At 46.1% G+C, this 20,380-nt stretch overlaps 1 long non-coding RNA gene across 1 annotated transcript; it reads right to left on the bottom strand.

Moving 5' to 3' along the window:
* Positions 1 to 13,603: 13,603 nt before the first annotated feature.
* On the bottom strand, positions 13,604 to 17,390 carry LOC306835493. The gene is made up of 3 exons (XR_013780647.1): positions 17,229 to 17,390; positions 16,491 to 16,562; positions 13,604 to 16,145 (listed from the first exon to the last, which is right to left on the bottom strand). It is a non-coding gene; the product is annotated as an uncharacterized lncRNA (long non-coding RNA).
* Between the last annotated feature and the right edge of the window lie 2,990 nt (positions 17,391 to 20,380).

Genomic DNA, 20,380 nt, shown 5'->3' with positions numbered 1-20,380 from the left:
GAGGAAGAGGAGGCGAGACGTTGAAGAGAAAGAGAAAGAGAGAGGAATGAGGATGATGGAGGAAGGATGAAAACATTTACTGAACAACCTGAAAGTGGGTCAAGAGGAGAAAAAGATTCAGTTCTTTCGTTTCCTCCGCCTCCGAAGAGTCGAGCTCCACCGGGGGACAAAAGGAAGGTGTGTGTGTTTGTGTGTGCTGGAAAAGTTCAGCCATGAAGTTAAAGGCAGGGTCGGTCTCTTTCCTCCTTTCAGATTCTGGTTTGAAGTTGTCTTTAGGTCCTGACAGACATTAATAACTCAGGTTCTCTGAAAAAGGAACAAAGTAAATCCATCATCTGTATCAGTTTGTAAGTCTGTAAAAACTTCAACCAATGTCTGCCACGAGGTACCAATCTGATGAACCAATCACAGGCCTCCCTGTCTCCCTGCTCTCTGATGAACCAATCACAGGCCTCCCTGCTCTCTGATGAACCAATCACAGCCTCCCTGTCTCCCTGCTCTCTGATGAACCAATCACAGGCCTCCTTGTCTCCATGCTCTCTGATGAACCAATCACAGCCTCCCTGTCTCCCTGCTCTCTGATGAACCAATCACAGCCTCCCTGCTCTCTGATGAACCAATCACAGGCCTCCCTGTCTCCCTGCTCTCTGATGAACCAATCACAGGCCTCCCTGCTCTCTGATGAACCAATCACAGCCTCCCTGTCTCCCTGCTCTCTGATGAACCAATCACAGGCCTCCCTGTCTCAATGCTCTCTGATGAACCAATCACAGCCTCCCTGTCTCCCTGCTCTCTGATGAACCAATCACAGGCCTCCCTGCTCTCTGATGAACCAATCACAGGCCTCCCTGCTCTAGCTCAGACTCAAAGCTCGTTATCGATGACGAAGTTTATACTGAGAGTTTACTGACCGCTGAATGAGACATGAGAGGACGTCGTTTCTACACGATGAAGAGACGAGCTGAGGTCGAACGTGTAAGTGAGGGGGCGTGGCTTTAGAGTGAGCACAGAGGGGGCGTGGCTTTAGAGTGAGCACAGAGGGGGCGTGACTTTAGAGTGAGCACAGAGGGGGCGTGGCTTTAGAGCGAGCAGATAGGGGGCGTGGCTTTAGAACAAGCACAGAGGGGGGAGGGGCGTGGCTTTAGAGCGAGCACAGAAGGGGAGGGGGCGTGGCTTTAGAGCGAGCACAGAGGAGAGGGGGCGTGGCTTTAGAGCAAGCACAGAGGGGGAGGGGGCGTGGCTTTAGATCGAGCACAGAGGAGAGGGGGCTGGTGCAGAAGGAGCACTGAGGGAATGCTACTTTTAAAATCATGCTAGTTTTAGAAAGTTACCAACCCTGCCTTTAAAGATCCTGTGAAAAAAACATCCAGACTCAGAAGTGAAAACGTTGCAGCGGTTCAGTCCTCAAACATTTTTAAATGTCATGAAATCAAATGACCTGCAGGAGTTTCAGGTCTGTTAGTTTGTTCCCAGCCTGACGTCTTCTTCTTCTTCCCACTGGTTTGTAGTTTCTCTCTTTTCTCCTCCTGCAGACAGAGCGTGAACTTTACGCTGAGCTGCTTCACATTCTCAGCGTGTCAGAAAACAAGCCGACGCACTCTGGAGAAAAGGTCTTTCTCTTTGATTTTACCTCTTATCTCTCTCTCTCTTTTCCCCCAGCTCTGTAATGGTTCCTAAAATATGAACATGTTCACACTGTTCACTAAACATTAGAGCTGAACGCTGAGGGTCAAATAAAGTGTAAAGTGAAGGTCCTGAATGCTCTGGATCTGATTGGACCAGAGAAGGTAGGCGGGGCTTTGAAGGCCGTTTTGGACGCCCCTGGGTTTGCCAGATATGAGAGCAGTTATCAGGTGAACAGGTGTTGCAGCGATGGAAGCGGGCAGTGGAACTGCTTCAGATAGAAGTGATTGTACCCGAGCTAAAAAGCCTCTGCATGTTTCTAATAAGCTCCAGCAGCAGAAAGCTGCTCAAACTAGGATCAATGTTGGAGATGAAACATGGAGAGAGGTTAGAACGCAGAAAGCTTTACAGACCCACGCAGAGCTGGCTAAACACTGAAGCTACAGTGTCCACCACATGCAGAGCTGGCTAAACACTGAAGCTACAGTGTCCACCACATGCAGAGCTGGCTAAACACTGAAGCTACAGTGTCCACCACATGCAGAGCTGGCTAAACACTGAAGCTACAGTGTCCACCACATGCAGAGCTGGCTAAACACTGAAGCTACAGTGTCTCTACATGCAGAGCTGGCTAAACACTGAAGCTACAGTGTCCATCACATGCTGACCTGTGTGAGAGGAGGGGGCGGAGCCAGCTCTCTGTGATGATTAGAGTTTAGCCTGCAGTACTCATTTGAAACACTCGGGGGCGGAGCTACAGACTGCTCCTTTGTGTGTTGTCTTTTTGCACAGCGTTTCTTTAACGGCATATTTTTGGGGTGTGTTCATGTTTTTTTGAAGCAGGAGTTTTTTCGCCCTCGTCGGCCACCGTACGCTGCAGCATGTTGACACGAGGCAAAGAAGAGAAGCATGCTGTGCTGTTGAAGCTCCGTGGAGCAGAAAATCTGAGAGAACATATTCAGCTGTTTCACAGGTTGTGACATCATGTAACTCGGTTGCATCAAATGAATTTCTCTCTCGAACAGTCAACTATCAAAAAGCAGATTCCTTATTTCCCGTCCTCCCTCTCTCTCTCTCTCTCTCTCTCTCTCTCTCTCTCTCTCTCTCTCTCTCTGCTGTCTGAGAGAGAGAGAGAGAGAGAGATGAACTTTACCGGGTGTCCTTTCACATCCTCATCTTGTCAGAGCGCGGAGAGAAAACTTTGATGGAAAAGGTCTCTCTCTTCCTCTGCGTCGGCCTTGGGAGAAACGAAGGCCTTCACCCCGTTTATTGCTGAGCTGCGGCGTTTCATCGCAGGAAAAGTGTCAGGTCAGTTTCTGACGTGCATTTGCATCCCTCGATGACGGGTGACAGCGCCGAAAGGCCAGGAGAGAACGGGCTCATCGATCGGCTCGTGGAAACTATTCAAAGAAACAGATGAAGGAGCAGAGAGGCGCTCGCACCGCACACTCCTTTTAAAGAACAGAACTTCATTAAATTGTGCCACTCGGTGTTTGTATCACAGTGTGTGTGTGTGTGTGTGTGTGTGTGTGTGTGTGTGTGTGTGTGTGTGTGTGTGTGTGTGTGTGTGTGTGTGTGTGTGTGTGTGTGTGTGTGTGTGTGTGTGTGTAAGGATCAGAGCTTCGCCACAGAGGAGCTATTAACTCTGCTCCGCCATCAGCGCCGTGCTGCTGCATACCAAAGCAGCAGGTTGTCACGCCACGTTCCCACGACACAACACCGGGAACACAGCCAGGTAATGAGGGAGCGTGCACACACACACACACACACACACACACACACACACACACACACACACACACACAGACACAGACACAGACACACACACACACACACACACACACACACACACACACACACACACACACAGACTCTGATGTACATACTAACAAGAGCACACACAAACTCACAAGCTTTCAGTTATACTGTAATAAGCAAAGGAGTGTGTGTACACACACACACACACACACACACATACACACACACACACACACACACCAGGACAGAAGGACTGGGACTTTTTTTTTTAACAAATTAAAAGTGGAAATAAACTAAACTTAATGTAACAGCTGTTGATTTTAACATAATTGACTAAAAGCTTTTTATGAAGTCAAACTTGAACTGAAACTATTTTTTGCATGAAAGTCGACTAAGTGTAAATGAGCTTTAGTATAAAATAGATTTTATTTTGAAAGGGCATTTTACTGTTTAAACATTTGATGACTGGAGATGTTTGTATCGTACACACACACACGCACACACACACACACACACACACACGCACACACACACACACACACGCACACACACACACACACACACACACACACACACACACACACACACACACACACGCACACACACGCACACACACACACACACGCACACACACACACACACACACACACACGCACACACACACACGCACACACACACACACAGCCAGATCAGCTGACCACACGCTCACGTACTCGACGCACAAACGTTTGTGTGGACGGACGATGAGCCGAGGTCGTGACCCCTCCAAGTGACCCCGAACTATGAAGAGAGTCCAAAAGGAATTATAAAAAACTAACAGAACTTAAAGTCTTAAAACACACACACACACACACACACACACACACACACACTGCTTGGTGTGATAGAGCCAGCTGTGCTCTCTCACTCTTCAATTAATTCTCTCTGCTGCTTTGACCTTTTCCTCCAAGAAACAAAGAAACTGGAGGCTGCACACACACACACACACACACACACACACACACACACACACACACACACACACACACACACACACACACACACACACACACACACACACACACACACACACACACACACACACACACACACACACACACACACACACACAGAGAAACCCACTCACTTGTAAAAGAGAGAGAGGGGCTGCAGAGTGCACACAGAGTGAAAGACACTTATAAGTGTGCTGATTGGATATCTATGTGTTTGTGTTCTATTCATAAAGAATCATTTCAGATCTAGTTGCCATCACTCTGGATTCATGTCTTCGTCTTAAACACATGTTACAGTGTTAGCAGAGGGGGAAGGAGCCCTTCAAACAAAACAATACAAACAGATTAAAGGCCTGAAATACATTTATTCATGTTCGGGGTTTGTCTCGCTCTAATTTAAAAAAAGAAGAAAAAACCTTTTCGATGGGGCGATTAAAGGAGCCACTTAAAACTCTGCGCTGCAGACGGACGTGCAGAAAGGCGGCGAGCAGCTCGGCGCTCTCCGTCCAGTCCGTCAGCGTCCTCGACGTCCTCGTGAAGCTTTTTTCTTCTTCGTTTGTTTTGTGACCGGCAGCTCGGGGAGTCGCCATGAGTCGCAAAAGTGTGTTTTTAATTTTGCACAAAAAACAGAAAAAAAGTAACGAAACTTACAAGCAAACTTCAGTTGACCTTTGACCTTTGAATCACATGATCTGCACTGACCAATTAAAAACACTTGAACAGTTATCATCGTGTTTTGCAACAAACGGCCACAAGGAGGCGCCAATGAAAAAAAACCACAACGTGTCCCCTGACAGTCCGCTCCGACATGCTGCCACCTGGTTGGCTCAGCTCGGGTATGACATCATTCCCAGCGCTGTAAATGGAACGGAACGCACCGCGAACAGGCTACAAGTAGCCGTTTTGATTTGAGTCCTGTGGTTGCCAGGCAACCTGCACGAGCACAGGAGTGGATTGTAAACGTACGCAGAAACACGTGTTCCCGTGGCGACGGCGGCGCCCGTTGAACAGAAACATTCTGTGCGTGTTCAAAGCAAACAGCCGAGTCAAAAATCAACAAGTCAAACTCAAACAAGCCTTCAACACGCAGAGACGCTAAACATGGAGAAGAGGTCGGAGCTCAGAGAGCAGGACGCCGTGCAGGCGCCGCCGCTCGTGGCTGAAGACCCGGAGGTCACGCAGCAGCTGGAGGAGGAGCCGGACAAGCTGAGGGTCGGAGGAGCGTCCCTGCAGGAGCCCGATGAGCCGCTCTGGACTGACGGCATGAGGCTGATCCAAAGCTTAAAGGAAACAGGGAGAGAGCTGCTGGAGAGGAGGAGGACGCTCCTCAACCTGACCAGCACCATGCTGGACAAACACCTGGAGGAGCTCAGCGCCCGGAACATCCGGCTGCAGGAGTACAGCGAGCACAGCCGCGCCGTCATCACGCAGCTGACGCGTTCAAACGAGTGCAGCGAGAACTACGCCAAGCTGCACGGTGAACTCGTCCTGCTCAAACTCGGCCTCGAGGAGAAGCTGGAGGCCGACACGCCGGATCATTCGGGGTCGCTGGCGGAGCTGATGAGGTTACTGAAGAAGGCGGAAAAGCTGAAGCCCGAGAAGATGCACGACCAGCAGCACCTGGAAGACGTCGCCATGGCAGTGCTAAAGACGACATTCCCCCAAGCTCGGAGAGGACGGACGAACCAGACGGCGTCCACGTTGAGTCCGTCTGCTGAGGGAGATCACTGACGCTGCGAGATGCAAATAAATAAAGCAGCAGAGAAGTTTCAACACTTGAGTTTTTGTTTGAGTGGTAATAATAAGTAATATAAGTATATATTATATATAATTAAATATTAGTAATAATAAATATAATATAATGTAAGTAATAATATAATAATAATAATAATAAAATGATAAAGAAATATAGTAATAAAAAAATAAGTAATAATAAATATAATATAATGTAACTAATAATATAATAATAAAGTAATAATATATATTAATATAAATATAAGTAATAATAGATATAATATAATGTAAGTAATCATATAATAATAATAATAATAATAATAATAAAATGATAAAGAAATATAGTAATAAAAATATAAGTAATAATAAATATAATATAATGTAACTAATAATATAATAATAATAAAATAATATTAATGATAATAATGATAATAATAATAATAATAATAATAATAATAATAATAATAATAATAATAAAACATATTAATACATAGTAAGTAATATAAATATAGTAATAGATTGGAGGTGATGATGACTGGAGTTCCGTCTGTAGCGCCCGCTCCGTGTTCAGAACGCCGTCGAACCCGCTCGTCCTGCTTCATTGATCTGAAGGAGGAAGATTCATAACGTCTGGATCCCCATCACAGACTGTTTCTCTTCTTATATCATGCAGCTCCTGTGTGTGTGTGTGTGTGTGTGTGTGTGTGTGTGTGTGTGTGTGTGTGTTGTAGAGTTCTAAACATGGTTAAAGAGCCTCACGCTGCCGTTAAACTTGACCTGTGATTTTTTACAGTGCAGTCTCTCAGCAGCTGCTCGCCGCTGTCACACTTCATCAAAGCTCCATCACCAATGATAATGTGACCCGGCCGACTCAGCACCGCCACTCCCTGCTGCCCAGAATATTGGCAAGTGTCAGATAGCCGATAGATTTATGTATGCAAATCAGGCCGATCGATAACGTCTGCCACGGCCCCGAGATCTACAACCAACCCACATCGGCTGGAATATTTCCCGTCAAATAAAAAAGGCCGAGGCGGATCGGAGGGGGGCGGAGGAGGAGGGAGAAAAAAAAAAACTTACTATGAAAGGAAAAATGATTTGGAGGAGAAGAAGGAGGAAAAAGTGGAGATATGATGAAGAAGACTGGCTGTCAATGAGACGGCAGACGGCCAATCATGGCAGAGAATAAATCCGAGCGGGGGCTGTCATTGGAGGAGAAGCAGAGAGAACAAACACGTTGACTCTACAAAAGGCTGCGTTCATGTTTAAGGACGGGGACGACTTTAAATGAGAGATAAAAATCTGCAGTTTTCAAAGAGAATCCAAAAGAGGACAAACAGGATGTGAGAGGTTCAAAGGTCATTTAGAAACGAATCTCCGTCCACCACTGGATGTTTTATTTCACCTGTTGTTGATCTTCTTTGCTTTTATTTTGAAAGGGCAGACCTCGGTTCGAACATGAACGAGTAAAAACTGGAGACATCGCAGGAAGGTCAGAACCCGAGGACGTGCGACCTGCAGAAACTCGTCCATGAAGTCAAAGACCTGCAGCTGATCCAGAACCCAGAACCTGGATCACATGGGTCCAGTTCAGCGGCTTTTAACTCAACTATTTTAACACCATTTGAAAACTTTAACTCGGCACGTATTTTGACGTTTGAGAGAGAGAGAGAGAGGAACGGGACCAGGACCGACCGCTAGGCCATCTGTTCGCCTCATCAGTCTATTCAGACGTTAAAGTTGAGATTTAAAGTCTGAAATTAAAAGTGATGAAAACGTTCAGACTTTAAAGAACGAGTGACTTTAAAAAAAACGTTTCCGTGGATTCGTCCGTGTTGATTTAAAGCGTCCAGGAAAAGGCCGGACTAAGCACAAGGAGACGGGTCGGGTGGGTTTGGGGGGAGGGGGGGGGGACATGTCGGTCGCCTGTCCGCGTGGCAAACAGCCGCCGTGTCACCGCCGCCCCCGTGGGAACCGCCCGTCAAACGGAAAGGTTGTGCCACATCTGCATAATCATTACCACGGCGACAGGAAGTCGTTGTGGAAAACAATCAATGTTGTTTTAAGGGATGTTTAAAAAAAAAAAAAAAAGAGGAAAAAAAAGGGTTGAAGTGTCTTTAAGAAGATCTAGTGTCCCGGCCGGATGAACGGCAGCGCTGGCAGTTTTCAGAGACGCGGGGGGGGGGCGGGGGGCGGGGAGAGGGGGGGGGGGGGTCTGAGATCACAGTGGTCCACATGAATTAGTGAATCTTACGTTATTGATGCATCCAGGAGGTAGAACCTGTACGGGGCCTCTTCAAGGAGGTTTGTGATCCTTCAGAGGCCCCAACAAACCGGTCTGGGGTCTGAAGCAGTTTCCTGCTGACGAGCGGGGCCCCTGTCCCGTCTGTGTGAACGAAGCCAGCGTGAGCAAAGACTACAAACATGGACGACAGCGTTTAAAGTATCCTGGTTCTGAGTCTCGTCCTGGTTTGGATCAGAATCAGGATGTTTACATGCAGAGAAACCTGGAATAAGACTGAATGTGATCCAGGAGATGTCCAAAACAAACTGCTGTTTAGGCCACGCCTCCTCCAGAGACACGCCTCCTCCAGAGACACGCCTCCAACGCCCCTCCCCTCACGTTTAACTTCATTTTTCACAAAGCTGAAAAAAGACACGTGTAAGATATTAACATTAATTAATATTAATATATTGAACGAGATTGACTTTTACATTAAAACGTAATAAAATATGTTCTTTAGTGACGATAAACTTTCATTCATCCCTCAACGGAGAAATATAAAGTAAAAACACAAAAACAGAACGCACTTCAACAGCTGAGGAGACGAAACGTTTCAACCGTTAAGAGCAAGACACTGACAAAGGGGAGGAGCCAGCTGATAAAGGGGAGGGGCCGCTGGCAAAGGGGAGGAGCCAGCTGATAAAGGGGAGGGGGCAGTCGACAAAGGGGAGGAGCCCTCTGGCAATTGGGAGGATCCAGCTGGCAAAGGGGAGGAGTCTGTTGACAAAGAGGAGGAGCCCACTGACAAAGGGGAGGAGCCCACTGACAAAGGGGAGGGGGCAACTGACAAAGGGGAGGAGCCAGTCGTCCCGTATGTAAACACAGCTCGAACAACAACACAGCAGGGACTCCAGCTTCTCCCTCAGTGGAGACAGTAGTGGAGATTCTTGAGATAATTGAATCTTCTTTTCGTAGATCTCAAACTGATCTTAATTCAGCACCTGATGTTCATTAATTGACTTTTTCCTTCAGTCATGCTGAATAAACACTCGCTGAGAGAGCGTTGCTGCGTCCGATCTCAAAACAGTCCTCCTTCATTTGTTGTCTTTGTGAAACAGAAGAAGTGAACAGGAGACAAAGAGAGAGAGAGAAGCGATGACGATAAGATGACGAGAGAGAGAGAGAGGAAGTTAGCGGAGGAGGAGAGAGGAAGAGGAAGAGGAAGAGGAGGAAAAACAACCGATCTGTGACAAGAGGGAGGACAGAGAGAAGAGCGGGAGGAGGAAACCGGAGATAAAGGATGATGATGAAGAAGCAAAGGAAAGGAGCTGAGAGGAGAGGACAGGAAGGAGGAGAGGAGCGAGGGTCCTCCTCTATCAGCCGATAAGAGGCAGAAATGGATGAATCCTATTGGCCGGCGAGCCTCCTCCAGCCTCTTATCTCCTCGCCTTCCTCAACTCAGGACACATTTCATAGAAATTTGCGAAATCAGGAAAGCCGTGTATCGTGTCATCTATCACCGGGCGACATCGGCCCATACATCCTCCAGACTTCACAATAAAAGCCACAATTGACTTTTTTTTTTTTTGGCTTCTTACAATTATTTTCGACGACAAAGCAGCGGTGGGTTTCTTGTTTGTTGTCCTCAAGGTCAAACAAACTTGGGCTGGATTTAGTTTTCGAAGGTGGCTTTAGAATCAAAAACTGCCTCATAATTATTCCTGTAATTAAAGCTGGACTGTGATTGGTCCATTTGCATCACATGACAGAAAAGTGAGAAAATCCAACAATGCAGCAGCCAGTATGTCCTCCTTCTAACTTTAGATTCTGCTCCTGAATGCTCTGGATCTGATTGGACCAGAGAAGGTAGGCGGGGCTTTGAAGGCCGTTTTGGACGCCCCTGGGTTTGCCAGATATGAGAGCAGTTATCAGGTGAACAGGTGTTGCAGCGATGGAAGCGGGCAGTGGAACTGCTTCAGATAGAAGTGATTGTACCCGAGCTAAAAAGCCTCTGCATGTTTCTAATAAGCTCCAGCAGCAGAAAGCTGCTCAAACTAGGATCAATGTTGGAGATGAAACATGGAGAGAGGTTAGAACGCAGAAAGCTTTACAGACCCATGCAGAGCTGGCTAAACACTGAAGCTACAGTGTCCACCACATGCAGAGCTGGCTAAACACTGAAGCTACAGTGTCCACCACATGCAGAGCTGGCTAAACACTGAAGCTACAGTGTCCACCACATGCAGAGCTGGCTAAACACTGAAGCTACAGTGTCCACCACATGCAGAGCTGGCTAAACACTGAAGCTACAGTGTCCACCACATGCTGACCTGTGTGAGCGGAGGGGGGAGACAGCTCCCTGTGATGATTAGAGTTTAGACTGCAGTACTCATTTTAAACACCAGGGGGCAGAGTTGTAACTCTGCTCCTTTAATGAGTCAATGAACTTTTTATGGTAAAGATTAAATATAAAAGTCAGAGAGGATTTTTTACTTCAGCTACTGAGTGAACATTTTGTGTTTGTGTGTAACCAGTAAAGTTTGAATTAAGTCCTCTGTGTGTGTGTGTGTGTGTGTGTGTGTGTGTGTGTGTGTGTGTGTGTGTCAGCGCTGTGCATGACAAACTGGTCCAATTTCAGGCGTGTCTCTGCGGCTGCCTGATATTTGTCACACTGGCGTTGTTGTTCGTGCCTCCTCCTCTTCTTCTTCTTCTTCTTCTTTTTAGTCTCTGCTCAGATTTGAATCACGGGGGGTCGGGGGAGCGTACTTTGTTTCCCCCCCCCCCCCTCTGACAGCGCAGAAATAATTACAGTACAGCCTTCCCCCCTCGCTCGCTGTTATATTAGCCCTCTTATCAGGCTGCTGAGGGGGGTATTTGATCAACTAAGGTCACTGTATCCTGACCGCAGCACAACAGCTACACCGCCATTCGGAGATATGATAAATAAACGCGGCTGCTTGCAACAACACTGTTATCTTTCAGCGAGTGCTTTTTGTTTCATTCCCTCCGCTCTGTGTTTGTGTCTCTGCAGGAGGAAAAAAAAAAAAAAGAGGAAACCTGTTAAAGTAGAAGATGGAGGGAAGGAGCGAAATCTGGTGATTTGGTGCAAATGATAAAGCTAAAACAATAAATACATGTGCAGGATTGTTGAAGCACTTTGAGGGCCTCGCTGTGTCGGTGCTTTGTTATCCCCGCGGGCCCCTGCGGCGTTGGTGCGCGAGCTTTAAGGAGGAAGCGGCTGCGCTTGTAAACGCGGCCACATTATTCTAAAAAGTCGGCGGCGCAGATAATAGATGCACCTACATTATCCTGAAGTGGCGAGGAAATCGAGGGGTTAGGGAGGTTGAGCGGAAACAGATGTGCTAACATTACTCTAACGGCGGGCCGATAGCGACGGGGAGGGGCGGGGAGGGGGGGGGGGTCGAGGCAGGAGGTGCTGGAATAAATATTCTGGAGTCATGTGAGAGCGAGAGGTGAGAGCGAGCGAGGAAAACACATGCAGATACATTATTCTGGAGTCAACGTGAACATTTTAGAGGTGGAGGTGAGGCAGGCGGCGGCGGCGGGCGGGGGGAGGAGGGGGCGCCATTACTCTTCAGCTGATGTGATAGTGGGAGGTTAAGGATGCAGGTTTACCGACATTATTCTCAAGCGGAGAGAGACGGCGAGGCTCGAGTTAGGAATAAGTGCCACATGCTTCTAGAAGAATTCTACATGTCAGGAAGTGGACGAGACGGATTATTCTCTGACCTCCTGGTTTGTTCAGATTCTCTGGTGTGAAAATAATTCAGTGAATGAAATCTGTGGACGTGGACGGAGGTGTCCGGTCGCTTTGTGCAGTGTTGTTGTTTTTTTACATTTTAAACTAGAATCATGTTTCAGGTCGTTAAGCAAGCATGCTAACGTGCTAGCTAGCTTTAGAGAAGGACACGTTCTCATGGACCGTCTCTCTGTCCTTGTTGTGTTTGCAGATTCATCAACTAACAATTAGTCCAACAGTGAATCAACACGAGGCAACAATCTGCCTCATTTGAAGTAACATTTGATCATTTCTCACAGATTTAAACAAAATTGTGCAAACATTAGCAGAGATAAAAAAAATAAATTGGTAGCTTCAAAGCTAATCTAAAAAAAATCTGTCGCTAATATCGTCATTTACTCTTTATCACTTTTTTGTAATCTCCGCATGGGGCTGGCAAAGTGTGTGTGTGTGTGCGCGCAAAATGGACATTTCATGAGCAGTATATATTTTTATTTGTTACTTACTGAGTGATGTATGTTTTTATATATGTTGTTTTGTGACCTGCAAAGGGACTGCAGATGTAAATTAGCATTCGGGCTAACTCCGGTGGAAAGCATCAAACAGCTACATTTATGTTTTAAGGTCCCATCCGCAGAAAACTCCAGAAGTTTACAAAGTTTATGTTCCAAGCTGCTGCAAAAAGCGGATTCCAAGATATAGAACAGCCTGGCGCGCGCGCACACACACACACACTCTGGCGTCTCTTAATAAAGTCTGATTTGTGAATTTGTTCGTCTTCCACAGAAACCTGCAGCCTGACGATGACAGCTAGTCGATGCTGTGACAGCTACAATGCAAAGCAACGCACGGCTCCTTTCTGACAGCGCGCGCGCGCGCGTGTGTGTGTGTGTGTGTGTGTGTGTGTGTGTGTGAAGCCTCCTGACAGTCCGTGAATGTGTTCCAGCCTCCGCTCTCTGATCATCACTTCGAGGCTCTGAAGCCGAATGAGACACAAACTTTACATGTGAGAAACGGAGGACAGGTGACGCAGCTTCCTGTTAACATTTCAAAATAAAAGCATGACTAAATCTGTTTTGTGGTAAATGGAAATTATAAACGTGACTAATCAGGATTAACAGTAATTCACCGATTTATTGTAACAATTTAATAGTTTTTACTTTTTGTTATTAACTGTGTAGTCTTTATGTTTTTTTACATCTTGCTTATTTACTTTCTAAATGTTGAATCTTTGACGTCTGCTTTTTCTTTTGAGTACTTCATTCAAGGAATATTTTACACCTCAAACTGAACAATAATTTCACATGAGCAAACTAAGATGGAAATGTCCCGGAAGTCTGCAACAAACACCTAGCTGTGGGAGTGTCACTCACCTGGGGGAGGGGCTACTGCCCTTTGTGATGTCATGAAGGGAACATCTCCAGTGGAGCAGGCAGAGGATGGACTTTCGAGTTTCTAAACGAGCCATGAAGCTCCAAAACAGGATTTTAAATCAGAGAAGAATGAGTGAACTCCAGATGAGATACATTCCTTTATTGTAATTAAATTCGGAAACGTCTGCTGAGCTGCAGGAATGTCACGTCAAAACCAAAAGAGCTTTAAAAAAAATAAAATAAAAAATAAAATAAAAAGAATCTGCTCAGAGGAAGCATTTCAACATCTGTGAGAATCAAATCAAACTGAACCATCATCAGGCGGCAACAAGAGGAATAAACCGACAAACAAAAGGGAGGCAATCAACACTTACAGTCTTATATGATTGAAGAGAGAAAGAAGAAGGATCATTTAAATGTCTCCAGTTTTTAATCCAGGAAAAGACAGAAATGATTTTTTTTTTTTTGAAAGATTCAGGATTTAAAACAAAAAAAATAATGAAATGTGCTTTAAATTCAACGGCACTAAAAATCAAGTGAAGCGCGGCCGCTCACGCCGATCAACACGAAGAGACACAGCCGGTAAAAATAATCCTCACAGTCTGAGGCTGCTCTCTGGACGGACACACACACACACACACACACACAGACACACACACACACACACACACTCTGTCACCTGTCAATCACTCGCATCGACGCTCTGAAATCTGACTCAAGCTTCAGTCTGTTCATATCCGCAGCACGTTAGCGTTAGCGTCAGCGAGCGGCGAGAAATGAAATATTTAAAGCCGTTTGATTCGTCTCGGAGTTTTTCAGGAGGAGGAAGAACGACACCAGGACGTCTGATAACGTTACAGACCGGATCTCTGCAGAGACATCGCCCATCCCGTCTCCATGACGACGGCATGACCGACCGACACTGCTCCGTTACTTTTTTTTATTTGTTTGAGATGAGTGAAGGTAAAAGACTCGATCTGTAAGCGGATAAACTACAGCGGGGAAAAAAAGAGCGGCGATGACGCCAAAAGCACCTTTATGAAAAGCTGAAATTCTTTAAAAAAAAATTTTAAAAAAAGTTTAACGAATAAAATTTTTCTTTTGAACTTGAGCGCTCAGAACGGCTGCAAGAAAAATGAAAGCGAGACGCCATGCTTTTTCTGTAGACGGACTGAACACGAGAAGAAAAGATGGCGGCGCTCAGAAACAAACGCTAGGTGGGCACGACGGTTCGTTATTCTCTCCTTTATAATAATAAAAAAAGGAAAGGTCACGACCTTGAGAGCTGAAATGTTTCGTGCCGTGAACGACATCAGGAGGTGAGATTCTTCCTTCTCCGCTCTCTTCGCCTCAACGACGTTCTCAAACTCAAAGTGTTGCCTTCACTTCTCGGTCATACAGCAACAAAATATAAAAAGAAAGGCTCTTATTTTGACAGGTATGCCAGGAAGCGAGGAGACTGAACAGGTGACAGGAAGTACAAGACACAACAGAGCGAAAAAGGCTGCAGTCGGGCCCCGTCCTTTTCAAAATGACGCCCAGAAAAGCTCGGGTAGTTTGACGGAGAGGGGAATTTAATGCGTCGTTAAGATCTGCTGTTAGCGCTGTTACCACGGCAACCCATAGTGCTCGACAACGGGAGAATAAAACTGTAATATTCCTGCTTATAAAACACAAAGACAGAAGCTGCTTTACTGAAAGAAATCTTAAGGTTGACGCTGCATGGAGGAGGGGGGGGGACAAAAAAGAAAACAAAGAACTACATTTCCCAGAGAACCCTGCAGCAAGACACGTCCAATCAGAGAGCTTCAGACTGGTACAAGTAAAGCTCTCTCTCTTTTTTTTTTTTAATATACATTCATTGTCCCATAATTGTGACTTTGTCTTCAAAATCTCTTCAACATCTCAAACGCACTTTTTAAATATTGACTTTTTTTTTAAAAATTTCTTCATTTTACGTTTTTTCCCTCCACATTTTGGCCACAATGTGCTTCCATACATTGTAAGAGAGAACTCACGGGGGGAAGACGATATAGTATTTCTTTATCTCTGAATAAGTATGTGTGTGTTTGTTGAGGGTAACGGAGGTCATTCTTCGACCGCCGTCACGTCCCCCTCGTGTCGCGTTAAACGAATGACAGCGATGTGGTCGTTTAAAAAGGACGCCGTGTTACAATCTAATTATGTGCAGAAAAACAAACAAACCCATCACCAGGGTCATGCATGACTCGTGCTGCGTTCAGGTTGCATGGGATTAATATAAAATCACTTTTTTTTAAATTTTGATTTAAAAGTTACCCCGTCGTAACTCGAACTTCACATTTTTTTTAATCTGACAGCCTTCATTCAGATCACCCTCAAAAACAAACGTGTGAAGTTCAACAATGCAGAAGCTAAGAATTCCCACAGGACTTGAACGCATCACAGAGTTCAGCAGCAGCAGAAGAAGAAGAAGAAGAAGAAGAAGATGTTGGTCGGAGTTTGGCTGTTGACTTTTGTTTTTCGCTCCTCTTCTTCACTCGGGGGCGCTGACAGGAGGAGGAAGAGGGTGATCCGAGGGGACTGGTGCATTATGGGTAGTGCAGTTTGACTGGAGCCAGTCAGGACTGTCTGTTGTGTTTGTGTGGACTCTATGAGATGGCCTTCGCCTCGGGTAAGAAGGCCTCCCAGTATTTAATCAGCTGAAGGAGACAAATATAAAAACACTGTAAACATAAATCACAACGTCATGTGCTTCCACAGCTTCCCTCTGATTGGTCGATCAATATCGTCTAATTCACAAACACGTCAAAGCTCGACTCGCTGAAAACAACTGAACAGACAGAGACGCTCGGTGGACAGAGGCAGAGGAGTTGCTCTGCGGTTACCATGGACACCAACAGGAGAATGGAATGTTCGGGTTGCTCGGCAACCGTTTAGTTTCAGTTTGTGGAGTTGTTGGCGTTTACGTTTTGTCACCACTTCCTGCTCTTATAATAAAAGAAACGTGTGTGTGTGTGTGTGTGTGTGTGTGTGTGTGTGTTTACCTGCTGTTGTGTCTGAACCAGGGACTCCAGGTATTTAATAATACTCGCTTTAAAGTCCTTCACTCTCTCTTTCTGTTCACAAACAAAAGACAGGTCCCGTTTTTTAAGACAGTTTCATTTTTGACCCAACTATCCTCCATCCATCCATCCATCATCCATCCATCATCCATCCATCATCGATCATCCATCCATCATCCATCCATCCATCATCCATCCATCATCCATCCATCCATCCATCATCCATCCATCCATCATCCATCCATCATCCATCCATCCATCCATCATCCATCCATCCATCATCCATCCATCATCCATCCATCCATCCATCATCCATCCATCCATCCATCATCCATCCATCATCCATCAATCATCCATCACCCATCCATCCTCCATCCATCAATCCATCCATCAATCCATCATTCATCCATCCATCCATCAATCCATCATCCATCCATCACCCATCCATCCTCCATCCATCCATCCATCATTCATCCATCATCCATCCAACATCCATCACCCATCCATCCTCCATCCATCAATCCATCATTCATCAATCCATCCAACATCCATCCAACATCCATCCATCATTCATCCATCCATCATCGATCATCCATCCATCCATCATCCATCCATCAATTCATCATCCATCCATCCATCGTTCATCCATCCATCATCCATCACTCATCCATCCATCATCCATCCATCCATCATTCATCCATCACTCATCCATCGTCTCACCTCAAACCTGCTGACTTCTTTGCGGATGGTTTTAGAGATTTGCTCAAAGTCTCTCTCTCCCTGTTGGACTTTCACCTCCAGCTACAACAAACAAACAAACAAACAAACAAACATTTCAAATCTGCCGTTTGGATTCAGATGATCAGATTAATCCTCCACGGTCTGAACCCCTCAGATCCTAAACATGACTTTACTCAGATCACTGAACGTGTCAACATTTCCCACCTGAGAAACCTTCCTGTGAGCCGAGACGTGCAGCTTCTGCAACGGCCGTTTAGTTTAATAAAGATCGTCATTTTGAATATCTCTGAACACACTTTGAATTTCAACGTTCATAACTTTTTTACTTTCACTTTCACTTTCAACAAGTGCACGATGCGAGCCTGACGTCTGTGTTTGTCAGCTTTTAAAATACCGACTTCCTTCAACATCAGTCAAATCAAACTTTTATTTTTGATTCCACTTTAAAGCCGGGCCGCATCGATTCGACCTCGGACGACCTTGGCTCTGTTGAAGGACTTCAGCACGCCGGCCGATAACGCGGCATGAAGCCGATGTTTCAGAATCGATTCGACGCCGACATCCCGCACGCTCATCAAACGCAGCGGTCACGCTTCAGACGAGTCGATTGGTTGAAGTTATTGATGTTTACACAACAAACACGACGTTAAATGAGCCGTTTAAAGGAGAGTCTGATGAGAACAGAAAGTGTCACATGAAAAGGTTCGTCTCTCGCCGAGCGCCCAGGCTCAGGTTAAACATCGTGTCCACGGGTACATTTGAACAATCAAAGCTTTATTGACAAACCGACTCATGGAAGTGATCATGTGACGCTTTGAGAGCGGGAGAAAAATCACAGCATGGAAACCAACGAGGAGCGAGCGTGTGGTGAAAGTTCTGACAGAGAGATGGAAATGCAACTGAAGAGGAGTGAAGCAGGCAGACAGGCAGGTGGATGCACACACACACACACACACACACACACACACACACACACACACACACACACACACACACACACACACACACACACACACACACACACACACACACACACACACACACACACACACACACACACACACACACACACACACACACACACACACACACACACACACACACACACACACACACACACACACACACACACACACACACACACACACACACACACACACACACACACACACACACGGACAGACGGGGCAGGTCCTACCTCCTCAATCTCCTGGGTGCAGGAAGGCATGGCGGGGAAAACGCAACAAAATTTCAGAGGCAGGAAAATAATAATAATAAAAAAATGTTCAGAGCTTCCAGAAGCAAAGAGGAAGATCCGGTGACATGAGCAAAAAAACAAAACCAAACACAGACTAACAGGAAGTTAGTCAGAAACCAAACTTCTCCTCACACCTTCAAGTTAAACTCACTTCCTGGTTTGTAAAATCCTCCTGATGTGAGTCTAACTCTTAGTCTACATGTTGTTGAGCAGTTTAAAGGAGCAGTCTGTAGCTCCGCCCCCTAGTGTTTAAAATGAGTACTGCAGTCTAAACTCTAATCATCACAGAGAGCTGTCTGGCTCCGCCCCCTCCTCTCACACAGGTCAGCATGTGGTGGACACTGTAGCTTCAGTGTTTAGCCAGCTCTGCATGTGGAGGACACTGTAGCTTCAGTGTTTAGCCAGCTCTGCATGTGGTGGACACTGTAGCTTCAGTGTTTAGCCAGCTCTGCATGTGGTGGACACTGTAGCTTCAGTGTTTAGCCAGCTCTGCACGTGGTGGACACTGTAGCTTCAGTGTTTAGCCAGCTCTGCACGTGGTGGACACTGTAGCTTCAGTGTTTAGCCAGCTCTGCATGTGGTGGACACTGTAGCTTCAGTGTTTAGCCAGCTCTGCATGTGGTGGACACTGTAGCTTCAGTGTTTAGCCAGCTCTGCATGTGGTGGACACTGTAGCTTCAGTGTTTAGCCAGCTCTGCATGTGGTGGACACTGTAGCTTCAGTGTTTAGCCAGCTCTGCATGGGTCTGTAAAGCTTTCTGCGTTCTAACCTCTCTCCATGTTTCAAAAGATAAAAGAATTTTATCTGAACAAGTTCGAGAATGAAGAGAATCAACTCTGCGAAGCAAAGTTTCGTGATTAGAGAGAAGAAGTTGTTTGTCTGCGATATAAAGAGAATAAAGAACGAAGGAGTTAAAGCAGGAAAGGCAGCAGCGACGTCGTCACCGTGTCTCACTGTTCAGAAAGGTCTTTGAATGCATCGTTCTCACTCAGGTGCTTCTTAAAGCCGGTTTCTCCAATCAGACTGAAAAGCTGCTGATTTGATCTCATCTTTAATTATCCACACACACACACACACACACACACACACACACAAACACACACTAACACACACACACACACATAAAGCAGGCCTGAGTATCTGTCACAGAGGCCGTGCTGTTCCTGCTGGTGGCCCACAGGGGGCAGCGTGGTTTAACAAAGCCACAGCAGAGACTCTGAGACAAGCTCAGGAGGAAACGTCATCATGTGATCACAAATCTGTGTGTGTGTGTGTGTGTGTGTGTGTGTGTGTGTGCGTGTGTGTGTGTGTCTCATCTAATAAGTCCTACGCTCTCGTGTGGAGTCTTTTTACTCTGAGTGATTTAAGACGCGTTTCTTTTTACGTGTTTGGAAACAGACAGATGTTTTAGTCCATATCGATCAGACTTAAAGAAATAAAATATTAATAAATATATATAAATCAATATTAACACGTGTCGTTCTGCTCGGTGACTTCGTGGCGTGCAGATCCTACAGCTGCTGCAGCCGCCTGAAGTAAAACTCTCGTCTCTGTTTTCTGTGTTTTTGGCTCCAGAAAAAAGAGCCGCTGTGTGTTTTCTGTTGCTGATGTCAGAGAGCGAGCGGGCGAGCGAGCGAGCGAGAGAGAGAGAGAGAGAACCAAAACTCTCCTGACAGGCGGCAAAACTCTCGTCGGCTCCAAATAAATGTTGGTTGTAACTCTACTGCGTCCTCGTCTGCAGCTCCCGACAGCCCCCCCTCTCTCTCCCCCCCCGCCCCCCAACTCATCTGACAGCTCCTCGCCTCCAACGCCAGACCCCCGGCCGCGCTCTGAGCGTGCGTGTGTGTGTGTGTGCTCCTGACAGAGAGGATGA

This window comes from Symphodus melops (genome assembly GCF_947650265.1).
Source record: "Symphodus melops genome assembly, chromosome: 1".
Classification (NCBI taxonomy): Eukaryota; Metazoa; Chordata; class Actinopteri; order Labriformes; family Labridae; genus Symphodus; species Symphodus melops.
The sequence above is the reverse complement of the archived record's forward strand: the minus strand, read 5'-3'. Positions and strand labels throughout refer to the sequence as shown.